This window comes from Hibiscus syriacus, unplaced genomic scaffold (assembly GCF_006381635.1).
Source record: "Hibiscus syriacus cultivar Baekdansim isolate YM2019G1 unplaced genomic scaffold, ASM638163v2 tig00111191_pilon, whole genome shotgun sequence".
Lineage (NCBI taxonomy): Eukaryota > Viridiplantae > Streptophyta > Magnoliopsida > Malvales > Malvaceae > Hibiscus > Hibiscus syriacus.
This window is the reverse complement of record NW_024063010.1, coordinates 1326814-1339818: the sequence shown is the minus strand read 5'-3', so window position 1 is coordinate 1339818 and position 13005 is coordinate 1326814.

Below are 13005 nucleotides of genomic sequence, written 5' to 3'. Positions count from 1 at the left end.
ATGGAATCAGGCACCCGTCCTCTTACGACACTCTCCCCTGTGTCGATTTCCATAATAGTCGTAAATAGGCACATGTGGCATACCCGAAGAACAACCTAGACTAACAGCTGGGATAGAGATACTGCAGCCGTGGAACTGGTATTGCTCCTCTAGGGGGATGAAGTACGAGTCCTCTTCCCAGAACATGCAGAAGACTCAGTCAAGCCAGAATACCTCCTAAAAAACTCTCGATCAACACGATCTCTAATAGGAGCCAAGGCCTCTACCTTCTCTGCATCCTTCGCTCTACTCACTAGAACATCAAATATCTCATCCTGATGAGTCACAACCAATCTACGCATCTCATATATGAGTCTGAGAGTGAACATGCGCATTTATCTCTCTTGGTGGGAACCAGACTAGCACCGTACTTCAACAGCTTTAAAAATTCCATCTCGTACTCAGAGACTAATATATCTCCTTGCACCATGTCCTGGAATTGATGTCGCCTCTCGGCCAGATAATGCTCTCCCAAAAAATGCTTCCTAAAGTGCTCTTTAAATAAATCCCATTTCAGACGATCAGTGGGAACACTGCACACCACTGACTCCCACCAAGTGTGGCCATTCCCATCTAACATCGCAACAGCTCCTAAATATATCTTCGTTGGATCCAAACCCAGCTAATCCACACGTATTTCTGTATCATGGAGCCAATCTTCAGCCTCAGTAGGAGATCCTCCATTCGGACCTCCAAAAGTTCTGACTCATTAATAATCAGGGTATAAGTAATTGGGATCTCATAAACTACACCAACAACTTTGACTGCCCCCTAAATCAGCTGTAAAAATTACCTACCGAGAGTCTCATCTAGCACAACTCTCGTAGGTTCATAACTAGCACCTGGATCTTTCCTAATAAGGGTCATCATATCTATCTCATGAATATGTGATGGGTCTAAAATATAATCATCTACGGGGTTAGTAAACATAGCAGCTTGACCTCACCTATGGCCAGGCCAACGACCTCGTCTAGCATCCATTGAGACGGATCTCAAATTTACTACAAGAGGTAAACTTAGGGTTAGATTGGCACTGGATTACTAGACACATTTAACTTGTAAAAACGGATGACATGGCCTTACAGAAATTTGTAAAACGTTCCCAAAGTAGTGTAAAATTTTATATATGACCCATTCATAGTCCGAGTTTAAAAACCAAATGTTCTGATACCAATTAAATATAACTCCCTAGACCCAACCCATGCTTTACGACTAAGTTTAACGAATTACTTTAAAATTTCCCAAAACATTTTTCGATAATTTAAAATTCAAAATTTCAAATGGTGTCTTTAAAACATAGTAAATAGCAATAACATCCAACGAGTAAATGTAAAATCTTAAGTAATTGAGTAAAATAAAATATGTCATAATCTGAATCACAGTAAGTCTAATATCAGTAATGAAGTAGTACACATTATAAAAATAAGTATTTCAAAATGGAGGCAAATGTCATCATAATTTAAAAAAGTTTGGAAGATATAGATATTACAACAAAAAGTTTTGTAAGAATGTGTCGATCCTCCAAGAGTCTGGTTCGAGGTGCCTATCCTAAAGGGTCTGAAAATGGTAAAATTGTTTGAAAAGTGAGCTAGGGCTCAGTTTGTACCGATATTGCAAATAAATTATAATGGTGAAATAATCAAATAATAGTTCAATAAAATATCATAAAAATCATAGTGAAGTTTAAGTTTTAAAACTTGTAGTTTTCCCTTCTCTCATACACCATATATAATTCCCCATAATTTCTTCCATATTGCTTACCTTATACCCATTGGGTATAAGAGCCAACCTAAGGAAGCATCTTAGGGCCTGAGAGCCTACCCAATAAAGTTCTCGGGGCCTCAGAGCCTACACAAGGGTCGCCTTAAGTCTGTAAGATTTACCAACTTGATTAGTACTGAACCTCTATACTCCAGTATCATACCCAAATTAGGATCTCAATAAAATAGTTCTCATAATAAGAAGTAAATTCCATGATCTGTAATCAGTATAATTATATTTCTAGTGAAAACAATTTTTAAGATAACATGTATCATTTAGCCATAGTCCATAAGACATCAACCAGTAAATCAATAAATCATAATTTTGGTGAAACATATTTCAAAGAAGGTAAACCAGTCATTTAGCACATAGAGAACACACCTCATAAAATGGAATCAGACAACCAATCTATTGAGCATCGGCCTCGCCACTCTCTGCAGCAGTGCTCAAACCTAATTCATAATAAAACTAGGTTACTAGCAGAGTAACATATTTAATCTATGTAATCATAAGGTTTACAGGTCATATGAGTGACTACTGGCTCACGAGGTCTAACTGATCGAGAGAAGCTGGGAGTTGTCGAGCGATTGGGAGAGTCTCGTGTACCTTCAAACAACAATATACGATTAGTCTTTAACCTTAATTTAATTATTCTTAAATAAAATGCTTAAGTACATATGCATGTTTGAGTTTAATGGTCAATTTGGAGGCTTTCAGGTTTGAATTTGGAAAAACAGACTTCGGATTCGGACTCATGACATCAAAAAACATAAAATATTAGTTTTCAAAATTTTTTACTTATTGGTCAGAGTCAATGTGTTGACTCAAACGAGTTGCCTTAGTCCGGGTCGACTCAGGCCAGTTAACTCGGTTTAGACCAGTTTGACTAGACCGATTTGGTCTGACTGGACCAGTTCCAGAAGCCTGCTGGACCGGCTGGAGAGCCCCACGCGCACTGTCGACGTGTGGTAGCACTTGCGACGACGACGGGGGCCATTTTGAACGGATGATTCTTCCTCTATCTTCTACATACTCCAATTTACTAATACTAACCGTCAACAAGCCGAAAAATAACTAATAATTTAAAAACATTCGGCATCTTACCTCAATAGGGAAAATGATGGCGGTGCATCGGCAAGGAGCATAACCATTCGAGTTTTTTTCGTATGGTGCCAACAAGTCTGATGGGAGGGGCGGTGAGATGGGACGGTCATCGGATTATCCAGAATCGAAGAAAATTTGATACGATGGGGGTTATTTTTATCGAAGCCTCGTAGTGAATTTTATGGAAAATTACGTCGATTTTGGACGAGGAGTTTGGGGGGATTTGTTCTCCGTTTGAAGACGAACCGAATGGTGGTGGTGGCACAAGCTAGGGCGGCCAAATGACGGTGGATTGAGGTAATGAAGAGGATCGGTGAGGGTGAAAATTTAGGGAGTTAGGGATTGGGGTTTTTAATTTGGGGATTTTAGGGTTAATTGGGTTTTAATCTAATATATTATATATTTAATAAAAATATCTCAAACAATATCCTAACCTAAATGGCTAGGGTACGTTGGCCTTCACGTGGGGGATAGGGGTTCGAACCCTTGCAGCACCTAATCCATTTATTTTATTTTATTTTCTCTACCAACAGAAAATGAACAAATTTAAGGCTAGATCCCTGAATTTCTTGTAACTTCTAGAATGAACTACCAATTATGTAAACTTGCAATTTGGTCCCCAAATTTCATTAAATTAATTTCAATTTTTAATTTTTTTTATATAAAAGTTGAGTTATTACAGGAAATCTGGATGAAAACGTTGGAGGAAACTCTTGAAACTTAAATCCTTCTTAAAACCTTCATGAAGCTCAAAACTCCATTTATGGAGATGGTAAACTTTTCATGAAGCTCAAGAACTCTAGGTTATTAATCTTACCTCTATATTTTCGGATTGAAGGAGAAGATGAAGAAAGGTGAAGCCTTTTTCTTTTGTTCTTGCTTGAGTGGAAGAAAGAGAAGAAGAAGAAAAATGAAAGAAAAGATGAGAGGGATAAGTGTCGGGAAGAGATGAAAAAGAAGTTTGCATACTACCCTAAATAGGCTAACATGAATCAGCAAAAAATCCTCCCCATATCTACCATGATTTTCCTCAATAGGAAAATTACACTCTAGGTCCCTCTGATATCATCCTATGGTTAAAATTCTTTTTTATCTCCAAAAAGGCCAATTTCTTACCTCGATTGAACCCAAATTCAAATCGATCAACCTCCATGCTATAATAAAAAATATTAAATGAATTATGGAATCAACACTCAAATGTTGACTTGGAAATTTAAGTCACTACATGTATTTTATTCAAAATATGTACCTTGTGGTTCTTCTTCGGTCCAAAGTAACACATCTCTAGAAAGAAGTGGGTTAAGTTTTGGACGAAATCGATCATTTAAAAAATAAGATCTATTTCAGGTTAATTTTCATAATTTAGTTTTTGTAAGTTATTTTATTTTAATTAATTTTATTATGTTTTCACAATTTAGTTATTTTTTTTTGACTTTTCAAAATTTTGATGCCAATTTAGCTACTTCAAGGAGTGGAAAATTAGATGTTGACTCCACATTAATTCTCCCATTCTCCCTTGTATTAAAGATGTTGAGTTTGATATTTTGGAGTATCGGAAAACATAAAGTGTTTCTTATCCGGTACTTTCTCGTGTGATGAGAGATATATTGGTTATTCCAATTACTTCAATTGTTTTTTAATCTTCTTTTAGTATGGGGGTCGAATTTGGAAACAAGTTGAGAGCTAAACTCTTACTTAGAATTGTTTAGGTTTTTGTAACAACATGTAATTGGTTGTATGATTTTGAATCGGAGGAAAGGGATGAAGATTATCTTATTGTAGTTAATGATTTTTCCCTTTAAAGGTAAATATATGATTTACTTGATATTTTTATGTTTATTTCATTAATTTTTGAAATTGTTTATTAATGGTTTATTTTTTTGTAGGGTGTCGTTACAGTAAGTACATTTGAATTGGGTTGTGAATGGTTTTGTCTTGATTATTTCCTTTAAAGGTAACTTCGTTCTTTATATTTATTATGTTTATTTCATTAATATGAAATGGATTATTAATTAATTCTTCTTCTTCTTTTTTTGTAGGGCGTCTTACAAAAATTATATTGAAATAGTTTGTGAATGATTATGTTAGATTTGGTATTAAAGGCTATAAGATTTTGGTAAAGTCGAAAATGTTTGGCCCTGTTGGTCATCGTGTTTCCCTTGGCCTTACCAGTGGCTGGATTGGACTAGGCTAACTGGACAAGTCTGAATGTTGAATTGATGTTTGGTGTTGCTTCCTTATAAATTGTTATTGTTGGTATGACTTAAATAAATTGTTGTAAATTATTATCTAAATAGTTAGTCATAGTTAAATTATGTTGGTGACATTTTGTCTTTTAAAGCTAAAAAGTTGCCCATAATTTAATCATGTTCTCTGCATTTAATCTTTAAAGATAAATAAAAGCTCGATGAATAAATTCCTGCTAGTAAAATTAGGTTTTTGCCTTGTAAAACTTTTGTTATAAGATCTAAGAGCTTAAATTTTAACATAAAATTATTTAGTTGGTTATTTTAGTTTTAGTGTACTAAATTATAATAAATTTAATTTGTTCATTTATAAATTATTAGTTTCAGTATTTGTTAAGTTACTAAATTTTTCAATCTCAAAGTAAAATCATGTTTAAATATATATATTATTGTTTTAAGTTAAATTATAATTAAATTATTACATAAAATAAATTAAATTTATTGATATTTAAAGTAATTTAATATAATTTAATTTCTAATCTAATAAAGTTATAATCAATAAATAAATTATTTAATAAAATTAATGTAATATTTATAATAAAAAAATTTAATAATAATTATTATAATTAATATAGAAAATAAATTTATTAATTTAATTATCATAATTACCCATTTGATTTGAATAGTAAAGAATTATTTCTTATGAACTTTATCAATTTCAAATTATTAATTTAATAAATTTTTTTAAATAATTTATAAATATAAAAAGTGAACATATTAATTTAATGATCATAGTTTATCATGTATTTTTAATTGTAAATATGTATTTTGCCATACTATAATATTATAAGTTCATAATCTCACAACTTCTCATTGATTACAACTTACCAGTCAGATAAATACTAATTTAGATAAATATTATATTAGTTCAATAACAAGTCGGATCATTTACATGTTGAGTCAATTGTAGGTTAGATTTATAACAAGTCAATTTGATAACAGGTTGAGTAATATCAATTATTTATCATGTTAATCTCGGGTTTGGTTTCATATTAGTTCGGGTTCACTTATCATATCGGTTCAATTTAGGTTTAGGTCGTTCTCATTGGGTGTAGATCCAAAATTACAGGTTCAACTCGTGTTTATGTCAACTTCAGTTCGAACTCGAATCAATTTCGGATCACCACCTTGAACTACAAATAATTTTGACTCAAATAAATTTCAATCAGTTTCACAGTTCGGGTTAATGTTTTACATCCTTACATCTATTTGGTATACTATATTCCAAAACTTACAAGTGAAAACATTAAGGCCAAAGAACCAGTTTAGAGGGGGGGGGAAATGTTTTAACAGACGGAAAGTGAGATAGATACATGTCAGATGATAGTGAAAGGGAATTAAAAACAATAGAAACGAGTTTAAATGACTAGAAATTTGAAATGAAAAGAAAAAAACGCTAATAGAAGGAACTTAGTCGTGCGAAACTAACAAATTCCCAGAGAAACATGCGAGGAAACATTTAAATTCAAGTCATGTAAACTAACAAAGTTTTGTGGTTTCCTACTTGATAAATACCAAGTACCTCCGAAGAATAACTAGATCCTCTAGTGTGTTCCCTATGTGATATATGATTATTATATTTTCCTGAAATATGATTTACTGAAGTTATTGTTTTACTGAATCTTTTAACTGCTCGATATTTTTATTTACCGATGTATTGATTTACTGTTTATGAACTATGAATACCTAATAAGATCTCTCTGGTTACCTATTTTCACTAGAAAATATAATCTTTCCTGATTTATGGACCATGGAATCTACTGTTTACTCTATGAAATGATTATTGGGATATTATCTGGGTAGGATTTTGAAGCATGGAGGTTCAGCTCTGATCAAGCTGGTAATTCCTTATGGACCTAAGATATTCTTGGGTAGGCTCTAAGGCCTCAAGGTACTCCCTTAGTATAAGACTGTATTTTGGTGTTCGGATGGAGGGCATTCATGAGATTTAAATAACTACATTGTCATTTCTACAACATTCTACTGGATCATGATTTTGATATTAAAGTTACTGCTTAATCTTATTTCTATTGGATATTGTATGGGTAGGAGTCTGGATCACAGAGGTTCAACTCTGATCAAGCTGGTAAATCCTTACGGACCTAAGGAGACCCTTGGGTAGGCCCATAGGCCCCAAGGTACTCCTTTAGGAATACTCCTTTGTAGTATACTTATGGTAAGTCATTATGGATGCAGTTCTGGGGAAACTGCATATCGATATTCGGTTGGAGGGTATTATCGTGGTTTTAACATATGTTTTAAACTACTAATATTTTTAAAGGATCTGCACACATTTTTCTGTTTTGTGGGAACACACTAGACTCCCCAATTTAATCTTCTGAATATGTCTATTTGAATACTTCCTTCGGACAGTAAATTCATGTTTGTAACTGAAGACTTAGCTAATGGAATTTGAATCACCGATAGAATCTGATGATGTCTATCCCACTAAGGAAAGCTATGATTTACCATACAACTAATGACCTATTGCATTCATCTAGTAGTTTTGTATTACTGAGCTTTCCAAAGTTCACTCTGTTACTTACCAGTTCAGGTTAAAGGGTTTGATTTTGTGCTTGTATTGACATCAGTAAAGGAGTCCCACTGGCATTGCTTGCGGAGTATGGTGCATGTAATTAGGGAGCAAGTATGTTGTATTTTATTTTTATATTCGAGTCTGAAACTTGTTTTACTACTGGATATTGGTGGATTTTATTTTAATATTTATACACAATTTTTTGAACTTTTATTTTATCTATAGATTATTTTACGGTTTTAAATGGATTAAAAAATTTTAAATTTTTCCTGGATTTTTACTGTGGGTTGCTCCGGTGACCCTAATGTGACACGTCGGAAGATTGGATCACCCGCATTGGTCTGAGGGTGTTACACTCTTTCAATCATTTCACAGGCTTCCTGCATAATAAAGTAAATTCATCTATATGATTTCTAATGGTATCATTTATGTTTAATTTGATGACTCCCCCCTTCAAACTCCATAGTAAGAGTATTATCATCTACATTAATTATTGCTTTTGATGTTTTTAAAAATAGCCTCCCTAACACTATTATATTTAGATTGGAGGAATCATTTTCTTTCATGTCAATGACATAGGAATCAATAAGAAATACAAGTATATTCACTTGTACTAAAACAAACTCTAAGAATCCTTTCGGGTAAACATTGGATCGATCAGTAAGCTAAATGATAACACATGTTTTTTTAAGACAAACCGTTTTTTTAGGAGAATAAATGGAATGAGACATAAAATTAATGAATGCTACTAAATCTAATATGGACTTTTCAATTTTGACATTACATATTTGATATAAGATAGTGAACATACTTGTATCTTTGCACTTTTGAGGAAGTTTCTTTTGAAGTAATGCAACTTCATTCTCACCCATTCTTACAGAAAGTCTCAAGGGTCTCTTCTCTTGCTCATCCTTTTTGGTTCTTACTAACCTTTGCGGTAAAGGAGGTTCAATCACTATCAATTGTTTGACTTTTTGTAACTTATTCCTTCTCAGACTCTCATTCAAGATTCTTTTCCTTCGCACCTTTCTCGATAAAAGGGGTTTGCTAAAATTTTATCGATTTACATGGCTTCATTTCCTTATCGGTTTTGGCTATGATGGTGGTTGGTTCCTGAAATTTTTTTCACTTATCAAAGTAATATTATTTACATGTTATATCGGGTTAACAAAAATTTGTGAAGGAAACTTACCTCGTAATTCAGATTGACTTTCCTAGGTTTTAAGATTTTTAATACTCGACCTTGTCTCTTATTAAAGTTGCAAGTTTGTGGAAAGTGGGTGCACTATGTCTTCCAAGGGAGTTTTGATGATAAAAATGGTTGTGGGTCATGGAAAATACTTTGTTGATTCAAATATGACATGTTGTTCTGCGATCTCTATCCATAAGTTAAAATGATCTCCCTAACATTGATTGTAAGTGTTAGAGTACGAATCATACTTCATTTGGTCGTATGGTCCTCCAATGACATTAATAGTCTTGGTAGTCTCGTATTCGAGTGTAGGGCACATATCAGTTTGATGCTCATTATTTGTGAAAATTCCACGAACTTTGATTGATTGTGTGTGACCTACTACCAGTCATTGAACAAGAGAGGTAATATTTGAAATTTTATCTTCAAGGAAAGAAATACTTAACCTCGTTAACTCGTCTAGAGACAATGTCATGGTGTGGATCAAATTGTTGAGAATTTGCCGTCACTACATAGATCAAATCTATGGCTTGGGTAGAAGTCTTATTCACGATTGCTCCTCCACTTGAAACATTCATCATCTTTTTTTTCCGTAGGCAACAAACCTTCATAAAAGTACCGGATGAGTAATTGATTGGATACCTCATGTTGTGGATAACTTACATATAGTTGCTTGCATCTTTCCTAATACGCGTGAAACATCTCAATATCTGTTTTTTGAATCCCACTAATATCTCTTCTATGTTTAAAGCTCTTGAAGAGGAAAAGTATTTCTCAAGAAAGAGTCTAGCTATGTTTGTTCAAGTGTTTATGGATCTTGATGGTATGTAGTACAACTGATTCTTTGCATGATCGACTAGAGAGAATAGGAAGGCACATAGCTTGACTAGATCTATTGTGAACATGTTGAGGTTTCATGCTTGAACACACTACATGAAACTCCTTCAAGTGCTTGTGTAGATTCTTGCTCTCAAGTCCTCAAAAATTTAGAAGATGAATTAAACCATACTTGAGTTAGAATGGCACCTTAGGATCTTGGTAATCAATGCATAACAATTGATGGGAGGTTTCGAGATAAAATAGTTGGCGTAGGGTCTATTCAACCACGGTTTGTGTTAAATTCCATTGTTCTTATAGGGTTTGCATTAAACTTTCTTCAATCGAAGATTGCTTTCGTTCTCTTGCTTCTTTTTTCTATTGGCATGCAGTTCTCTCAATTTCGGGATCGTATTCAAGTTTCCTTGAACAAGAAGAATGAAACATAAAAAGTAATAAAAATAAAATAAATAAACCTATTTGACACCACTCCCTAGAAACAATCCCAGTTTTGGATACAGTTGTCAAAGCAGTAAAAACTAAACCTACTTAAAATAACTTGTTGTAGAGAGATTAATTTTATTAATAAATGTGTCGGAACCGTATTTTAGTTGGGCTCGGAATTGGGCTTCGAATTAGATTAAATGAATCGGAGTTGCTACCGACCACTTTAAAACGAATTTAGGTGGGTCGCAGTCGGTTACGGTCAAGGAAGGATTAGCACCATTGAACCGCCCTTTTGGTACCAATTAATTTGTCGGTTGTCTTTAAATACGAAAATTAAGAATTTAAATTGAAATTTAATAATTCGGTTCGAACCGCATTACTTACCTTTGATTAATTGATATTATTACTGAAAAAGGAAAAAATGTTAGACAGAGAAAAAATATATAAAAAAATAATGGTACGAAAAAAAAATACCGAAAAAAATTAATAAAAAAATATGTAAAACAAAGAAATAAAATTAAATTAATAATAATAATAGAAGTATTAAATGGATAAAAAATATTTTAAAAGTAAAATGAAAACAATATGAGGTAAAAAAAATAATACTAATAATAATTAAAAAGCATGATAATAATCAAACTAATAAAAATAAAATAAGAATTTAGGGATCCAATTACAAAAAATGTAAAATATAAATGGGGACCAAATTGAAGCAATTGAAAATCTAGCGGCCAAATTGCATGTGGTGACTAAAACGAATTGCGACTCAAACTTACAGGGATTGCGAAAAGGATTTAACTATCCTTTAATTACATGGTAGTTACTGGTATATAAATACCCAAAAACACATATTTCTCATGCATTCTCACATCTTCTCAAAGCTATCCTCTCTCTCAAACGAGAGAAACACTCTCGCCCTTCTCCATTTTCCTCTCAACCGTCCCCAGAACACGACCACTGCTCTATGCCCGACCACCGCCTCAAAGCTTCCGGCCGCCGCCCCCGGCGCCTGGAAAAGAAGTAAAAACCACCAGAATAATGCCTTTTACCCCCTAAACGCTAACCTGAGGCCCAAAACCCCAAAGAGCTTATGAGTCGATATAGATCTAACCCGAAAGGCTCAACCTTTACCTGTTTCGTCGGTGACCCTTTGACTTCCGGTGGCTCTCCGGTTGATGAATCAGCTTTTGGCCCTCTGTTTTGTATTTCCTTGCTTTGTGCGTTGTCTAGCCATTTATTTTCGTTGTGCTTTTTTGTGTTTGGTTCTACTGCTCTTGTTTGGTGTACTCGTTAGTTCTGTTGTATGTTGGGTTTTGGTTTCACGGTTGATGCTTCTGTTTTTGACTTGTTCTTGTGTTCTCGTTTACTGTTGATACTTGGTGTTGTTGTGTTGATGGTATTTGGTTTGATGTTGGCCTCGGTTTGTTCTCTCTATGTACTTGGTTTACTGTGGGTTCTTTGTGGCCGTTGGTACTGTGTTTTCCCTCCTTTCCACCATGTTTGAGGCTGGGGTATTTATACTCCTTCGGCCGTTTGTTCGCTCCGGTTAACCTGGTAACCAACTCGACGTTGGCCGGGGGTTTCGGGATGGGTACAGGGACCGGTGTGTGCGCTGCTGTTGTTGACGTTCAGGCTTCCTCTCTATGCGGCGCATGTGATATGTTGACCCATCTTCTAGGGTTTCACAAACCCTCACTTGTACTGGGCTGGTTCAGGCCCAATCTTTGGACTGACATGTGGACTCCAATTTGGACCTAAACATTAGACTTGGAACAAAAACGAAATAAATTAAAATGAATGAAATGAAATAAATAATAATAATAATAATAATAATATAATAATATGATATATATAATATATATATTTCAAAATGATTTTTAAACTATATATTATATATAAGTTTTCAAAAATGTTTTCAAAACTATATAATATATAGGTTTTCAAAAATGCTTTCAAAAACTATATATTATATATACTTTAAAAATATTTTCAAAACTATATAGTATATGTTTTCAAAAATGTTTTCAAAAAAAATTATATATTATATATTTTTAAAACATTTTAATAGCTATATATATTATATATATGTTCTAAAATGTTTTTTAAAAATTATATATTATATACGTATTTTTCAAAAACCATTTGCAAACTATATAACATATAGATATAATATATATATATAATAAAATATGGACGAAAATGAGTGTCTATAACTGCCCCTCTTTGTCCTTTTTCGTGGAACGAAAAATAGGACAAAGATAAAAAGACACAAATTTTCGTTCGGTGAAGTTGAAGAATAACTCCCTGTCGAATTGGGTTGCGGATGGCTCCTCCGTCGCGAAGTCGAGTCCATCTTGAAATGATATAGAATTGAAACTGTAGTTCGAAAATTTAATCGGGATGCGGCTTCTCGTTGCCCAATTATAGTCAACCCCGGTCTTCTTCTCGGTTTAAAGACCTTGGTTTAAACATTTGACTGGAAAGTGGTCCTTTGACTCTACGGTCTTCGTTGACAAATAGCTTTTCTTGATTTAAGTTATGCTGCTGGAAAAACGATTTCTTGTCACTAAGGTACGGCTAACCCAGGTCTTCTACTTGACTTGAAAACCCCGACTATAGTCGAACAGTAGTGTAATTGAGGTGTCATCGAGTTGAATGGAATCGAAATCGACAATTTACTGACAGATAGCCCTTCTTGCCATGAGTTATGCTGTAAATTTGGTTTGCCTCTGAGTTGAATGTAATTGAACTCGGATGTCTTCGGTTGGCAGATAACCCTTCTCGACTTAAGCTATACTGCAAATGATGTGCCTTGGAGCTGTGCGTAGTCGAACTCGAAGGTCTCTGGTGATAGATAACCCTTC